At 42.7% G+C, this 18,422-nt stretch overlaps 1 long non-coding RNA gene across 1 annotated transcript; it reads right to left on the reverse strand.

Annotated features, from left to right (window-relative positions):
* Window positions 1-9,094: 9,094 nt before the first annotated feature.
* On the reverse strand, window positions 9,095-10,780 carry LOC123901943. Its single transcript, XR_006807345.1, has 2 exons — window positions 10,728-10,780; window positions 9,095-9,284 (listed from the first exon to the last, which is right to left on the reverse strand). It is a non-coding gene; the product is annotated as an uncharacterized LOC123901943 (long non-coding RNA).
* Between the last annotated feature and the right edge of the window lie 7,642 nt (window positions 10,781-18,422).

Raw genomic sequence — 18,422 nt, forward strand, 5'->3', positions numbered from 1 at the left:
GAATTTTATCTTTATTATTTGGCCACAGTCATGCCACGGTACATGGAGGTTGCTTGACACCCCCGTGTGCATTTCGGAGCACTTTGATTTTTTGGCCCCCCGCGTGCCTTGCCACGCCCTTGCTTATAGCAAAACGAGACGGGGCATTGGTCCAACTTGGCCTAGGAATGGAATTTTATCTTTATTCCTTGGCCACGCTCATGCCACGGTACATGGAGGTTGCTTGACACCCCCGTGTGCATTTCAGAGCACTTTGATTTTTTGGCCCCCCGCGTGCCTTGCCACGCCCTTGCTTATAGCAAAACGAGACGGGGCCTTGGTCCAACTTGGCTTAGGCATGGAATTTTATCTTTATTATTTGGCCACAGTCATGCCACGGTACATGGAGGTTGCTTGACACCCCCGTGTGCATTTCGGAGCACTTTGATTTTTTGGCCCCCTGCGTGCCTTGCCACGCCCTTGCTTATAGCAAAACGAGACGGGGCCTTGGTCCAACTTGGCCTAGGAATGGAATTTTATCTTTATTCCTTGGCCACGGTCATGCCACGGTACATGGAGGTTGCTTGACACCCCCGTGTGCATTTCGGAGCATTTTGATTTTTTGGCCCCCAGCGTGCCTTGCCACGCCCTTGTTTATAGCAAAACGAGACGGGGCCTTGGTCCAACTTGGCCTAGGCATGGAATTTTATCTTTATTACTTGGCCACAGTCATGCCACGGTACATGGAGGTTGCTTGACACCCCAGTGTGCATTTCGGAGCACTTTGATTTTTTGGCTCCCCGCGTGCCTTGCCACGCCCTTGCTTATAGCAAAACGAGACGGGGCCTTGGTCCAACTTGGCCTAGGCATGGAATTTTATCTTTATTCCTTGGCCACGGTCATGCCACGGTACATGGAGGTTGCTTGACACCCCCGTGTTCATTTCGGAGCACTTTGATTTTTTGGCCCCCCGCGTGCCTTGCCACGCCCTTGCTTATAGCAAAACGAGACGGGGCCTTGGCCCAAGTTGGCCTAGGCATGGAATTTTATCTTTATTCTTTGGCCACAGTCATGCCACGGTACATGGAGGTTGCTTGACACCCCCGTGTGCATTTCGGAGCACTTTGATTTTTGGCCCCCCGCGTGCCTTGCCACGCCCTTGCTTAGAGCAAAACGAGACGGGGCCTTGGTACAACTTGGCCTAGGCATGGAATTTTATCTTTATTCCATGGCCACGCTCATGCCACGGTACATGGAGGTTGCTTGACACCCCCGTGTGCATTTCAGAGCACTTTGATTTTTTGGCCCCCCGCGTGCCTTGCCACGCCCTTGCTTATAGCAAAACGAGACGGGGCCTTGGTCCAACTTGGCCTAGGAATGGAATTTTATCTTTATTATTTGGCCACAGTCATGCCACGGTACATGGAGGTTGCTTGACACCCCCGTGTGCATTTCGGAGCACTTTGATTTTTTGGCCCCCCGCGTGCCTTGCCACGCCCTTGCTTATAGCAAAACGAGACGGGGCCTTGGTCCAACTTGGCCTAGGCATGGAATTTTATCTTTATTACTTGGCCACAGTCATGCCACGGTACATGGAGGTTGCTTGACACCCCCGTGTGTATTTCGGAGCACTTTGATTTTTTGGCCCCCCGCGTGCCTTGCCACGCCCTTGCTTATAGCAAAACGAGACGGGGCCTTGGTCCAACTTGGCCTAGGCATGGAATTTTATCTTTATTACTTGGCCACAATCATGCCACGGTACATGGAGGTTGCTTGACACCCCAGTGTGCATTTCGGAGCACTTTGATTTTTTGGCCCCCCGCGTGCCTTGCCACGCCCTTGCTTATAGCAAAACGAGACGGGGCCTTGGTCCAACTTGGCCTAGGCATGGAATTTTATCTTTATTACTTGGCCACAATCATGCCACGGTACATGGAGGTTGCTTGACACCCCAGTGTGCATTTCGGAGCACTTTGATTTTTTGGCCCCCCGCGTGCCTTGCCACGCCCTTGCTTATAGCAAAACGAGACGGGGCCTTGGTCCAACTTGGCCTAGGAATGGAATTTTATCTTTATTATTTGGCCACAGTCATGCCACGGTACATGGAGGTTGCTTGACACCCCCGTGTGCATTTCGGAGCACTTTGATTTTTTGGCCCCCCGCGTGCCTTGCCACGCCCTTGCTTATAGCAAAACGAGACGGGGCCTTGGTCCAACTTGGCCTAGGAATGGAATTTTATCTTTATTCCTTGGCCACGCTCATGCCACGGTACATGGAGGTTGCTTGACACCCCCGTGTGCATTTCAGAGCACTTTGATTTTTTGGCCCCCCGCGTGCCTTGCCACGCCCTTGCTTATAGCAAAACGAGACGGGGCCTTGGTCCAACTTGGCTTAGGCATGGAATTTTATCTTTATTATTTGGCCACAGTCATGCCACGGTACATGGAGGTTGCTTGACACCCCCGTGTGCATTTCGGAGCACTTTGATTTTTTGGCCCCCCGCGTGCCTTGCCACGCCCTTGCTTATAGCAAAACGAGACGGGGCCTTGGTCCAACTTGGCCTAGGAATGGAATTTTATCTTTATTCCTTGGCCACGGTCATGCCACGGTACATGGAGGTTGCTTGACACCCCCGTGTGCATTTCGGAGCATTTTGATTTTTTGGCCCCCAGCGTGCCTTGCCACGCCCTTGGTTATAGCAAAACGAGACGGGGCCTTGGTCCAACTTGGCCTAGGCATGGAATTTTATCTTTATTACTTGGCCACAGTCATGCCACGGTACATGGAGGTTGCTTGACACCCCAGTGTGCATTTCGGAGCACTTTGATTTTTTGGCCCCCCGCGTGCCTTGCCACGCCCTTGCTTATAGCAAAACGAGACGGGGCCTTGGTCCAACTTGGCCTAGGCATGGAATTTTATCTTTATTCCTTGGCCACGGTCATGCCACGGTACATGGAGGTTGCTTGACACCCCCGTGTGCATTTCGGAGCACTTTGATTTTTTGGCCCCCCGCGTGCCTTGCCACGCCCTTGCTTATAGCAAAACGAGACGGGGCCTTGGCCCAAGTTGGCCTAGGCATGGAATTTTATCTTTATTCTTTGGCCACAGTCATGCCACGGTACATGGAGGTTGCTTGACACCCCCGTGTGCATTTCGGAGCACTTTGATTTTTGGCCCCCCGCGTGCCTTGCCACGCCCTTGCTTATAGCAAAACGAGACGGGGCCTTGGTACAACTTGGCCTAGGCATGGAATTTTATCTTTATTCCATGGCCACGCTCATGCCACGGTACATGGAGGTTGCTTGACACCCCCGTGTGCATTTCAGAGCACTTTGATTTTTTGGCCCCCCGCGTGCCTTGCCACGCCCTTGCTTATAGCAAAACGAGACGGGGCCTTGGTCCAACTTGGCCTAGGAATGGAATTTTATCTTTATTATTTGGCCACAGTCATGCCACGGTACATGGAGGTTGCTTGACACCCCCGTGTGCATTTCGGAGCACTTTGATTTTTTGGCCCCCCGCGTGCCTTGCCACGCCCTTGCTTATAGCAAAACGAGACGGGGCCTTGGTCCAACTTGGCCTAGGCATGGAATTTTATCTTTATTACTTGGCCACAGTCATGCCACGGTACATGGAGGTTGCTTGACACCCCCGTGTGCATTTCGGAGCACTTTGATTTTTTGGCCCCCCGCGTGCCTTGCCACGCCCTTGCTTATAGCAAAACGAGACGGGGCCTTGGTCCAACTTGGCCTAGGCATGGAATTTTATCTTTATTACTTGGCCACAATCATGCCACGGTACATGGAGGTTGCTTGACACCCCAGTGTGCATTTCGGAGCACTTTGATTTTTTGGCCCCCCGCGTGCCTTGCCACGCCCTTGCTTATAGCAAAACGAGACGGGGCCTTGGTCCAACTTGGCCTAGGCATGGAATTTTATCTTTATTACTTGGCCACAATCATGCCACGGTACATGGAGGTTGCTTGACACCCCAGTGTGCATTTCGGAGCACTTTGATTTTTTGGCCCCCCGCGTGCCTTGCCACGCCCTTGCTTATAGCAAAACGAGACGGGGCCTTGGTCCAACTTGGCCTAGGAATGGAATTTTATCTTTATTACTTGGCCACAGTCATGCCACGGTACATGGAGGTTGCTTGACACCCCCGTGTGCATTTCGGAGCACTTTGATTTTTTGGCCCCCCGCGTGCCTTGCCACGCCCTTGCTTATAGCAAAACGAGACGGGGCCTTGGTCCAACTTGGCCTAGGAATGGAATTTTATCTTTATTCCTTGGCCACGGTCATGCCACGGTACATGGAGGTTGCTTGACACCCCCGTGTGCATTTCGGAGCACTTTGATTTTTTGGCCCCCCGCGTGCCTTGCCACACCCTTGCTTATAGCAAAACGAGACGGGGCCTTGGCCCAAGTTGGCCTAGGAATGGAATTTTATCTTTATTATTTGGCCACAGTCATGCCACGGTACATGGAGGTTGCTTGACACCCCCGTGTGCATTTCGGAGCACTTTGATTTTTTGGCCCCCCGCGTGCCTTGCCACGCCCTTGCTTATAGCAAAACGAGACGGGGCCTTGGTCCAACTTGGCCTAGGAATGGAATTTTATCTTTATTCCTTGGCCACGCTCATGCCACGGTACATGGAGGTTGCTTGACACCCCCGTGTGCATTTCAGAGCACTTTGATTTTTTGGCCCCCCGCGTGCCTTGCCACGCCCTTGCTTATAGCAAAACGAGACGGGGCCTTGGTCCAACTTGGCCTAGGCATGGAATTTTATCTTTATTATTTGGCCACAGTCATGCCACGGTACATGGAGGTTGCTTGACACCCCCGTGTGCATTTCGGAGCACTTTGATTTTTTGGCCCCCCGCGTGCCTTGCCACGCCCTTGCTTATAGCAAAACGAGACGGGGCCTTGGTCCAACTTGGCCTAGGCATGGAATTTTATCTTTATTACTTGGCCACAGTCATGCCACGGTACATGGAGGTTGCTTGACACCCCCGTGTGCATTTCGGAGCACTTTGATTTTTTGGCCCCCCGCGTGCCTTGCCACGCCCTTGCTTATAGCAAAACGAGACGGGGCCTTGGTCCAACTTGGCCTAGGCATGGAATTTTATCTTTATTACTTGGCCACAATCATGCCACGGTACATGGAGGTTGCTTGACACCCCAGTGTGCATTTCGGAGCACTTTGATTTTTTGGCCCCCCGCGTGCCTTGCCACGCCCTTGCTTATAGCAAAACGAGACGGGGCCTTGGTCCAACTTGGCCTAGGCATGGAATTTTATCTTTATTACTTGGCCACAATCATGCCACGGTACATGGAGGTTGCTTGACACCCCAGTGTGCATTTCGGAGCACTTTGATTTTTTGGCCCCCCGCGTGCCTTGCCACGCCCTTGCTTATAGCAAAACGAGACGGGGCCTTGGTCCAACTTGGCCTAGGAATGGAATTTTATCTTTATTATTTGGCCACAGTCATGCCACGGTACATGGAGGTTGCTTGACACCCCCGTGTGCATTTCGGAGCACTTTGATTTTTTGGCCCCCCGCGTGCCTTGCCACGCCCTTGCTTATAGCAAAACGAGACGGGGCCTTGGTCCAACTTGGCCTAGGAATGGAATTTTATCTTTATTCCTTGGCCACGGTCATGCCACGGTACATGGAGGTTGCTTGACACCCCCGTGTGCATTTCGGAGCACTTTGATTTTTTGGCCCCCCGCGTGCCTTGCCACACCCTTGCTTATAGCAAAACGAGACGGGGCCTTGGTCCAACTTGGCCTAGGAATGGAATTTTATCTTTATTATTTGGCCACAGTCATGCCACGGTACATGGAGGTTGCTTGACACCCCCGTGTGCATTTCGGAGCACTTTGATTTTTTGGCCCCCCGCGTGCCTTGCCACGCCCTTGCTTATAGCAAAACGAGACGGGGCCTTGGTCCAACTTGGCCTAGGAATGGAATTTTATCTTTATTCCTTGGCCACGCTCATGCCACGGTACATGGAGGTTGCTTGACACCCCCGTGTGCATTTCAGAGCACTTTGATTTTTTGGCCCCCCGCGTGCCTTGCCACGCCCTTGCTTATAGCAAAACGAGACGGGGCCTTGGTCCAACTTGGCTTAGGCATGGAATTTTATCTTTATTATTTGGCCACAGTCATGCCACGGTACATGGAGGTTGCTTGACACCCCCGTGTGCATTTCGGAGCACTTTGATTTTTTGGCCCCCCGCGTGCCTTGCCACGCCCTTGCTTATAGCAAAACGAGACGGGGCCTTGGTCCAACTTGGCCTAGGAATGGAATTTTATCTTTATTCCTTGGCCACGGTCATGCCACGGTACATGGAGGTTGCTTGACACCCCCGTGTGCATTTCGGAGCATTTTGATTTTTTGGCCCCCAGCGTGCCTTGCCACGCCCTTGTTTATAGCAAAACGAGACGGGGCCTTGGTCCAACTTGGCCTAGGCATGGAATTTTATCTTTATTACTTGGCCACAGTCATGCCACGGTACATGGAGGTTGCTTGACACCCCAGTGTGCATTTCGGAGCACTTTGATTTTTTGGCCCCCCGCGTGCCTTGCCACGCCCTTGCTTATAGCAAAACGAGACGGGGCCTTGGTCCAACTTGGCCTAGGCATGGAATTTTATCTTTATTCCTTGGCCACGGTCATGCCACGGTACATGGAGGTTGCTTGACACCCCCGTGTGCATTTCGGAGCACTTTGATTTTTTGGCCCCCCGCGTGCCTTGCCACGCCCTTGCTTATAGCAAAACGAGACGGGGCCTTGGCCCAAGTTGGCCTAGGCATGGAATTTTATCTTTATTCTTTGGCCACAGTCATGCCACGGTACATGGAGGTTGCTTGACACCCCCGTGTGCATTTCGGAGCACTTTTATTTTTGGCCCCCCGCGTGCCTTGCCACGCCCTTGCTTATAGCAAAACGAGACGGGGCCTTGGTACAACTTGGCCTAGGCATGGAATTTTATCTTTATTCCTTGGCCACGCTCATGCCACGGTACATGGAGGTTGCTTGACACCCCCGTGTGCATTTCACAGCACTTTGATTTTTTGGCCCCCCGCGTGCCTTGCCACGCCCTTGCTTATAGCAAAACGAGACGGGGCCTTGGTCCAACTTGGCCTAGGAATGGAATTTTATCTTTATTATTTGGCCACAGTCATGCCACGGTACATGGAGGTTGCTTGACACCCCCGTGTGCATTTCGGAGCACTTTGATTTTTTGGCCCCCCGCGTGCCTTGCCACGCCCTTGCTTATAGCAAAACGAGACGGGGCCTTGGTCCAACTTGGCCTAGGAATGGAATTTTATCTTTATTCCTTGGCCACGCTCATGCCACGGTACATGGAGGTTGCTTGACACCCCCGTGTGCATTTCAGAGCACTTTGATTTTTTGGCCCTCCGCGTGCCTTGCCACGCCCTTGCTTATAGCAAAACGAGACGGGGCCTTGGTCCAACTTGGCCTAGGCATGGAATTTTATCTTTATTATTTGGCCACAGTCATGCCACGGTACATGGAGGTTGCTTGACACCCCCGTGTGCATTTCGGAACACTTTGATTTTTTGGCCCCCCGCGTGCCTTGCCACGCCCTTGCTTATAGCAAAACGAGACGGGGCCTTGGTCCAACTTGGCCTAGGAATGGAATTTTATCTTTATTCCTTGGCCACGGTCATGCCACGATACATGGAGGTTGCTTGACACCCCCGTGTGCATTTCGGAGCATTTTGATTTTTTGGCCCCCAGCGTGCCTTGCCACGCCCTTGCTTATAGCAAAACGAGACGGGGCCTTGGTCCAACTTGGCCTAGGCATGGAATTTTATCTTTATTACTTGGCCACTGTCATGCCACGGTACATGGAGGTTGCTTGACACCCCAGTGTGCATTTCGGAGCACTTTGATTTTTTGGCCCCCGCGTGCCTTGCCACGCCCTTGCTTATAGCAAAACGAGACGGGGCCTTGGTCCAACTTGGCCTAGGCATGGAATTTTATCTTTATTCCTTGGCCACGGTCATGCCACGGTACATGGAGGTTGCTTGACACCCCCGTGTGCATTTCGGAGCACTTTGATTTTTTGGCCCCCCGCGTGCCTTGCCACGCCCTTGCTTATAGCAAAACGAGACGGGGCCTTGGCCCAACTTGGCCTAGGCATGGAATTTTATCTTTATTCTTTGGCCACAGTCATGCCACGGTACATGGAGGTTGCTTGACACCCCCGTGTGCATTTCGGAGCACTTTGATTTTTGGCCCCCCGCGTGCCTTGCCACGCCCTTGCTTATAGCAAAACGAGACGGGGCCTTGGCCCAACTTGGCCTAGGCATGGAATTTTATCTTTATTACTTGGCCACAGTCATGCCACGGTACATGGAGGTTGCTTGACACCCCCGTGTGCATTTCGGAGCACTTTGATTTTTTGGCCCCCGCGTGCCTTGCCACGCCCTTGCTTATAGCAAAATGAGACGGGGCCTTGGTCCAACTTGGCCTAGGCATGGAATTTTATCTTTATTCCTTGGCCACGGTCATGCCACGGTACATGGAGGTTGCTTGACACCCCCGTGTGCATTTCGGAGCACTTTGATTTTTTGGCCCCCCGCGTGCCTTGCCACGCCCTTGCTTATAGCAAAACGAGACGGGGCCTTGGTCCAACTTGGCCTAGGCATGGAATTTTATCTTTATTACTTGGCCACAGTCATTCCACGGTACATGGAGGTTGCTTGACACCCCCGTGTGCATTTCGGAGCACTTTGATTTTTTGGCCCCCCGCGTGCCTTGCCACGCCCTTGCTTATAGCAAAACGAGACGGGGCCTTGGTCCAACTTGGCCTAGGCATGGAATTTTATCTTTATTCCTTGGCCACGGTCATGCCACGGTACATGGAGGTTGCTTGACACCCCCGTGTGTATTTCGGAGCACTTTGATTTTTTGGCCCCCCGCGTGCCTTGCCACGCCCTTGCTTATTGTAACACCCAAACCCAATATTAGCCTTATTCTAGCTTTAGAATCTTATTTTCAAAAACTACGCAGCAGATCAAATAAAGTCAAAGACTTAAATCAAAAAGATTGATAAAATATTGGTTTGAGATATTACAAATTACTTCAAACCTTACTAATAACATTAATTAGTAGAATACGAGTTTATACCAAATCTTTGAATTAAATAAAGTATTATTAATTATACAAAATAATTAAGACTAGAGGACTCTACATATATAAAACCCATTTTTTCCCGTGTCACAATCAGAGCGGAGCTTCATCAATACTCGAACACACGACCTGAGAACCTGGACCCCCAAAGGTCCAGCACATACACAAAACAGAGAGTTAGCAAAATATCCGACTAAGTGCAAGTAACTCGATTACTATCCACACTTGAGTAAATAAAAGTAAGGCATAAGCATATATGTTCCTACACAATTCTATCTAATAAGCATACTCATTAACAATATAACATAGCGAATTAGATAACAAATACACACATAATTATCAAAGAAACACTTATGTTAAATCAATGACAATTATCAAGTATCAAGTACAAATGACACATAATTCTTAAATGTACACTAATGTCAATTAGAAATGTATGTCTCCTAATGCATATCTAATGCATGTGGTACCATTCCTTTTTGGATAAACTTATATCCCTCTGCATCTCTCATTTGCTTACCAAAGCGGTTATGCATTTGACCAATTACATTGGATTTCCAACCTTACCAAAGGCCAATCATACAACATGAGTGCATGAAATGTTCACATAACAATTATATGATATTTACATTTACACATATACCAATATGTATGTACACTATCAATCATAATTATCATTCCAATTAATTATCAACTCTATGATCAATTAACAATTCATATTATGATTCAATCACAAACATCATTGTCACACATAACGCATTTATTCCATCAATCAACAATCCAACTATCATTGAATAGAATACTAACATATATTCTTAATTGTTCAATCATTTGAATTCATAAAACTCATTTTATTTCCAAATCATGCTTCTAACATAAGAAATTATTAACAAGCAAGCATTATTCCAGAAAACTAACTTCAGATTCGGAATCTACACAAAAAACTGTGAAAAATAGGTTCCGGGTGCATGAACCATCGGAAAGTCAACACTCAGTCAACAGTCAACGCAGTCTGGTCAAAGTCAAGGAGTCAACAGTCAAACTGTCAAACCAACAGTTGCGTCGGTTATAGCGTCGACAAGTTTCGACGCAAGGACCTGTTCATACTGCATAATTATTATGCAGAATTAGCGACGCCATAGCGTCGAACTATTCGACGCAAACACTATTTTGCAGATTTTCATAAAAACGCGTTTTGAACGTGGGTTTGATCCAAAAGTGCTTATTTTCACCAAAATCACTTATTTGAACTTAGGAAAAACACATACAATTAATACCCAACATATAACTCATATAAAACAACTTAAACATAAGTTAAAACACCAAATCATCAAGATTAATCATTTATCTTCAAGTTATTAGATTTTATCATAAATCTCAAAACCCACCATTTTTGCAAAGCTTGAGCAATCAATCAAAAGCAATGACATCATATATGCATCAACAAGGAATATAAACACATTCCCAATTCCCAAATTAACCACAACCCATAGAGATGAAAGAGTTTGGGTATGGAGAAGAAAGGTTCTTCTCCCCTCTTTATGAACCATCTCAAAATGAATAAATTACTACTCTCATACCTTATTGATGTTGGATTCTCTAGTCCTTCATCTCCTAGCTCTTCTTCAATATTCCCCTCTACTTAGCTTTCCTCTTCACTCTTTGTTCTTTCTCTTCTTTTCTCTAACTTTCTCTTTATCTTTCTTTTTTGAGAGCTTCTCTCTCTACCTCCATCAAAATCATAATTTATGACAACTTCTCTCTAACTTGGTCCTTATATAGTTAGGTTTACCCCCTTCTTCTTTTACCAAAATACCCCTCTACTAAATGAGCCTAAAACATATTCTAACACATCACTTCCCTCATTATATTCTTAATGAGTTATTTCTATTAAAACACGAAAACCAACAATTAACACATAATTAATTAATTACATTAAAAACCACAAATAAAATAAATGCAAATAATCAATTAATTACTAATAATTAAATTTGGGTCGTTACAACTCTACCCCACTTAAAAGAATTTTCGCCCTCGAAAATTGGCTAAAACAATTTGAACAAGACCATTTCAACTAGTTTTCCAATCAAAACATCCAAAACTCTAGACACCACCAAAGTTTGACAAAATTAGTCTCATCCATTCAACACGATTTCATCTACTATCAACAAGAGATCAAGGACGGCCAGTTCCTCAATTTGTTAATAGATAGACAACAATCATGATGGTGGCATCAACCATCTTTACCAAACTATAATAGTGCTTCCTTAAACACGAAACCTCCATTGAATATTATATCTAAAGTCCTTTACTTTCCTTATCAAGTACTACACTTATATTACGTCCGTCTTCACTACACCAAGTACCATGAATTAAATCTTACTAATCCTCACCAACTTTTCCATACTTAATCTTTTTTTTTATAGATAGATACTTATCTTACTCTTATTCCCGAATAATCACAAAAATGTTCTCCGATACTTATACTTAGCACGTTCTTCCAACGACTAACTTTTCTATTCCATATCTTTTGTTAATGACACTTCGCACTTAACTTCATCTTTTATTCCAAAATCTCATTCGAAATTTTCCAACGTACTTTTTCACTTAATGATTCCAACATTCTGATTCCGACTGTAACCTTCTCTTATAATTCTTCTCTCGAGCTCGGTTAAATCCAACATATAAAATTTTCCTCATTATTTCACAATTTCATCCTCAGCTACTTGAATAGTCAACTTCTTTACTTTGACTAAGTTGCACCAATCTGTCCATTAAATTCAACTCTATTTCCCGACCATTTCTAATCTCTTCAAGAATATAACTAGTTAACTTTATTATCCTCAACTTCACACTTATAAACGTCATCTCATGTATCAATCTTACATTACCGAATTGCTTAATCAACTTCAAAATTCTAATCGCTTCTCTCTGACTCATATTCAACTCTACTTAATCAACAGATACTTCAAACTCTTGAGATCACTTGAACACTTCAAATCTCGTCTCATATACAATATTGCTCCCGAATCAACAACAATTCCAAATCATGAATCAGATACCTTTTCCCATGAATCTTCCACTTCGTTGACGCATAGACCACCACTTGTCCGTCTGTAAAAGCACACTACTCAAACTCATTCTAGAAGAAACTTCCAATAAGCTTTCGATAACAATCAGTTAATCCTAGAAAAATTATAATCTTAGCAACTGATTTAGGCTTTCTACTGCAACACGACATCCACCTTCGACGAATGCACAACTATTCCACCACTCTATAACACATGATTACAAAACTCACTTCTTGTAACCAAAACTCACTCTTCGACGACTTCACAAACAACATCCTCTTCATATAAGTCATACCAAACGACATTACTTGCATCTGATGACAACTCGATTCCAAATTCCATCTTACTTATCACACTAGCATTCAATACACTGACACTGGCTAACTAATCCATAAAACCATCAAATGGTATCCTCATCCAATTGCTGATAATAACTATAGGTCTTATGTTGTCGTCCTTCTTCTTACACAATTACACTGACGTCGTCCACGGCGAAACAATTGGTCCGGCAGACTTCTTCTGTAACAAATCTTCCATCTGCTCTCCCAATTCATCCATCTCCAAAACAAACTTTTCAATCGTCTCCACTTTACACTTGAACACTTTCCTTCGGCGACGTCTCCACTTGGCTTGATTCCTCACTCTCAAGACATCCAAGAAGGGTATAATCTTCTCCCCTACTTATCGTCTACTAAAACTCACCTACAATCGTCTACTAAAACTCCCAATTCTCACAACTAACTGTGGGTTTCTACGGTTCTAACTTATCTTCCCAAGAAGAAACTAGTATCGACGGTGTTCGCACACATGTCGCATACAAGGGTAATTACGAACTACTACACATGAACATCTACATAAAAAAATTGCACACAAGCGAACATAACATTTCACATAGATATTCAAGTAACATACATCTTCTATAAATCTTAAAATTAAAAATCGAATCAAATTAAGAAAAGATGAATATTACATAACAACAATTTCAAATAGTTCAACAATTTATATTCATATACACATGTCATGCAAGAAAATAATTAGCTTAATATGAGAATTATCATGGTAACATAAAGTAGTCAAAACATGTGCAACACATTTACCAAGTTCATCTTAAAGAACCTAATATAGTTATTCACTATATCGCATAGTTAACAAAACGACAAGTCAATATTTCATGGCAATTAATCTAGCACATATCATATAAAATAAAACACAGTTCAAACATATTTTAGAATCCACTTTTACTACCAATTTCTATCCTTATAAAAATAGCATAACCACCTATTATACCTCACAAGGAACAAATCAAGTTTCATGGTAATTATCTAGTGCATGATATAAACAAAACATATATCAAACACATACTAGAATCCACTTAACTTTATTACCAATTATACTCTTCTTATTTATATAAAATTAATTTCATTTATTCAAAAAGAAAATAATTTAGATTTTCGACAAGATTCACATCATAAAGAATTACTACTAGTTCGAAATTTATTTTGCCTATAAAGCCCCCACATTTTGAAAGTAAGACTTTGTCTGAATCAAAAATAACTCTTATGCCTGCTTTGCTCAATATAGATACTGACACCAAATTATAATTCATATCAGGCACATGAAGAACATTACTCAATGAGAGGATTTTTCCAGAAGTGAGTTTCAAATTCACTTTTCCTTTACCAAGAACAACAACTGTTCTCGAATCACTCAAAGTCACACATTCCTCTCCTTTCCCTATACTTTTATAGGAAGTAAACACATTTTTATTTGCACATATATGTGTGGTAGCCCCTGAGTCTACCACCCATGAATTGTCCTTCATCGCAAGTACAGTTTCAGAAACAACATTTACAAATTCAGGATTAACAGGTTGGTTGTTTCCGTTATCGCATCTATATTGAGCAATGCGGTGTCCAGACTTTGGTTTAAAATGCATGTTGTAGGGGCGTTTCAGCAAACCAGATTCCATGCTAATAATATTAATTTTCAATGAATAAAAATGAAATAAGAACAATCAGAAAACCAACGTAGCACAGGATGAAGTTATAACAATTTTGTAATAATGAAACCAATATAACAATTCTTGAGTTTATTAATTCTATGCCACAATACTCTTAAGATTGTTGGAAAAATTGAACACAGAATTAATAAATCAAACTGCAATAATCAAGAAATATATTAGCAACAACAAATATAATTATCAATTAATTAATAGAACAAGGAAACTTATCGAATTTGACTGAGGCGTGCAAAAGCACTGGGCTTAAGAGTATTTCGCCACCACAGGTCAGTTACCCGGTGCAGTTGGTCTCAAAGCTAATACCCTCCAGGATACAACAGTCACTTCTTGCTAGCACCGCACGTGAATTAGCAAGGACACAGGAACTAACTTTTTGGATGCTCAAGGGACAAAAATAACTTTTATATATATGTGTCGTATGCTGAACTTAAGAAAGGATATTATAGACTGTGAGTGAAGTGAAAATCTTGTTTTTGTATATATCTTTTTAGACTTCTCACACATCTATATATATCTCCCTTTCATTAAGCATGTGACCGTTGCAATTATTTTGCCAGCAAATTATAACCGTTCCAATAATTAAGCAATTATAACCGTTGCCAGCAAATTAATATTACTTTAAAATAAATTATTATTATTATAATGAAATATTATAACAATCCCCCACAATTTATTTTAAAGTTTTAGATTTTAAGTGTTCCCAAGAGCGTGAGACATCAACGCGTAAGTACTAGTGTCTTTTGGACTATGAACTAGCACATAGAGAAAATGAAATTTGACCCACTAGAATGTCGGTGAGATTATAACCTCTATGAACCTCATTCCGTATATGAATCAGTGACTTCATCACTCACATTGATATCTCGTCCAAAGTTGTTCAACGCGGTGTGGTGCATTTTGGCCTTGCACCTATTCCTGGATTTCATGAGTGTCTCTAGAAAGTCTGCCCAAGCTTTCATGGAGGCGGCCTCACCTCAACACTCATATAGGTGAATCTATCAAGTGTACACCACAGTCAAGCACACCACTCATTTATGAGCTATAGATTCATTAAGAGAATAAACTCAACCTTCATCGCTGTAGTACACACTATCCTACACCATAGGGATGAACTCTCACGAAATAAATATGGATAGTGTCTCACCAAATTGACAAATGACTTGTTTTTACCCATATGAACACAGCCTTGCGAATTTTCACAATCTATGTTGGGTTACCATCACTCTCAATTTTTGTATTGGGCATAAGTCCCATCCCCCTCGATGTATTTTCCACTATTTTTCTATTTAGTGGCTTTGTCAACGGATCCGCAAGATTTATTTCTGACCTCACGTACTGTAGGGATATAACCCCAGCACTTAGCAGCTGCTTCACATAATTATGACGTATACGTATATGTCTTCTTTTCCCATTATAAACATTGTTATTTGCTCTTGATATTGCCGCTTGACAATCACAATTTATACATATGGAAGACACTGAATTCTTCCATAAAGGAATGTCTGCTAAGAGATTTCTTAGCCACTCAGCTTCAGATCCTGCCAAGTCTAGAGCAATAAACTCAGCCTCCATAGTAGATCTGGCTATACAGGTCTGCTTGGAAGATTTCCAAGCGACAACAGCCCCACCAAGGGAAAAAATAAATCCACTTGTGGATTTAGTCTCATCAGAATCTGATATCCAATTAGCATCTGAATACCCTTCAAGTACATTGGGGTATCCCTCATAACATAAACCATGATTCATGGTTCCTCGAAGATATTTTAAAACTCTACATAAAGCATTCCAATGATCCTTATTTGGATTATGAGTATATCTACTCAATCTATTTACGGCATATGCAATATCAGGCCTTGTACAATTCATTAGATACATAAGGCTACCAATAATTTGAGCATATTGATTTTGTGATACACTACTCCCATTATTCTTTTTCAAATGTAAACTACCATCATAAGGAGTATTCACCGGTTTAGAATCATAAAAGCCAAATTTTCTCAAAATTTTCTCAACAAAATGTTCTTGAGACATTCTGTACCCTTTCTTTAGTTTGGTTAACTTGATTCCCAAAATTAAATTAGCCTCACCTAAATCTTTCATATCAAATTTTGATGATAAAAAATGTTTAGTCTCATTAACTACATCAATGTTAGTTCCCAAAATAAGCATATCATCCACATATAAACAAACAATAACACCACAAAAATTATCATCAAATTTAGTATATAAGCATTTATCTGAATCATTTACCTTGTAGCCATTCAACAACATAACTTTATCAAATTTCTCATGCCACTGCTTAGGTGCTTGCTTAAGACCATAAAGAGATTTAACTAATCTACAAACCTTATTTTCCTTACCAGGAACAACAAAACCTTCAGGCTGATCCATGTAAATTTCTTCCTCTAAGTTGCCGTTTAAGAAAGCAGTCTTGACATCCATTTGATGGATCACTAAATTATGAATTGATGCAAGAGCTATAGCTACTCTAATAGAAGTCATTCTAGCTACCGGTGAATATGTATCAAAATAATCAAAGTCTTTTTTCTGTGTGTACCCCTTAGCTACCAACCTAGCTTTATATTTTTCCACAGAACCATCTGGTTTTAATTTCTTTTTAAAGATCCACTTACAACCTATTGGTTTTGCTCCTTGAGGTAAGTCCACTATCTCCCATGTGTGATTACTCATAATTGAATGTATTTCATTATCAATAGCTTCTTTCCAAAAAGGACCATCAGGGGAAGAAATAGCTTCACTATATGTCAAGGGATCTCCATCTACTAAGAAAATGTAGAAATCATCTCCTAAGTTGGTTTCTTTTCTAACTCTTGTACTCCTTCTAGGTACACGCTCAAAATCATTAGAACAAGAATTAGATTCACATAAAGGCTCAACTATGGATTTTTCTATTTTTGATTTTAAGGGAAACACATTTTCAAAGAACTCGGCATTTTTAGATTCAATAATAGTATTCTTTTCTAACACATCACTTTTCAACACTAAAAACCTATAGGCTGCACTATTTCCAGCATAACCAATAAACATGCAATCACAAGTTTTAGAACCAATTTTCCTTTTCTTAGGTTCAGGTAATAAAACCTTAGCTAGACACCCCCACACTTTAAGGTATTTCAAATTTGGCAAACGTTTTTCCCAAAGCTCAAAAGGAGTTTTATCAGTTTTCTTAAATATAATCCTATTTTGAATATGACAAGCAGAAAGAATAGCTTCCCCCCACAAATTTGGAGGAGCACCAGAACTTAATAACATAGCATTCATCATTTCTTTCAATGTTCTATTTTTCCTTTCGGCTATACCATTAGATTCCGGCGAATAAGGAGGTGTCACTTCATGAACTATTCCATTTTGCTCACAAAAATCACTAAGAGAATTAGAATCATACTCTCCACCTCTATCCGTTCTAAGCCTTTTAATTTTAACATTTAACTTGTTCTCTACTTCGGCTTTATAAATCTTAAACTTATTTTCTGCTTCATCTTTAGATCTTAACAAATATACATATGAGAACCTCGAGAAATCATCTATAAAAGTTATATAAAATTTATTACCTCCCCTAGTCATGGTAGATTTCAAATCACCTAAATCAGAATGTATTAAGCCTAAAAGGCCAGTTTCACGAAAGTTTATAGGTTTACATGGCTTCTTTGTACTCTTGGCTTCTACACATACATGACACTTATCATTATCACTAATTGATAAATTATGCAGAAAGCCTAACTCTTTCATTTACTTAATGTAAGAAAAATTAACATGTCCTAATCTACCATGCCACAAATCAACAGAATCAACTAGATATGCATGAGAAACATTTTGATTCATAACTTTAGAGACATCTAGCACAAATAGACCATTACTATAGAAACCTTTGCCTATAAAGCCCCCACATTTTGAAAGTAAGACTTTGTCTGAATCAAAAATAACTCTTATGCCTGCTTTGCTCAATATAGATACTGACACCAAATTATAATTCATATCAGGCACATGAAGAACATTACTCAATGAGAGGATTTTTCCAGAAGTGAGTTTCAAATTCACTTTTCCTTTACCAAGAACAACAACTGTTCTCGAATCACTCAAAGTCACACATTCCTCTCCTTTCCCTATACTTTTATAGGAAGTAAACACATTTTTATTTGCACATATATGTGTGGTAGCCCCTG

The sequence above is a fragment of the Trifolium pratense genome, unplaced genomic scaffold (assembly GCF_020283565.1).
Source record: "Trifolium pratense cultivar HEN17-A07 unplaced genomic scaffold, ARS_RC_1.1 scaffold_86, whole genome shotgun sequence".
Lineage (NCBI taxonomy): Eukaryota > Viridiplantae > Streptophyta > Magnoliopsida > Fabales > Fabaceae > Trifolium > Trifolium pratense.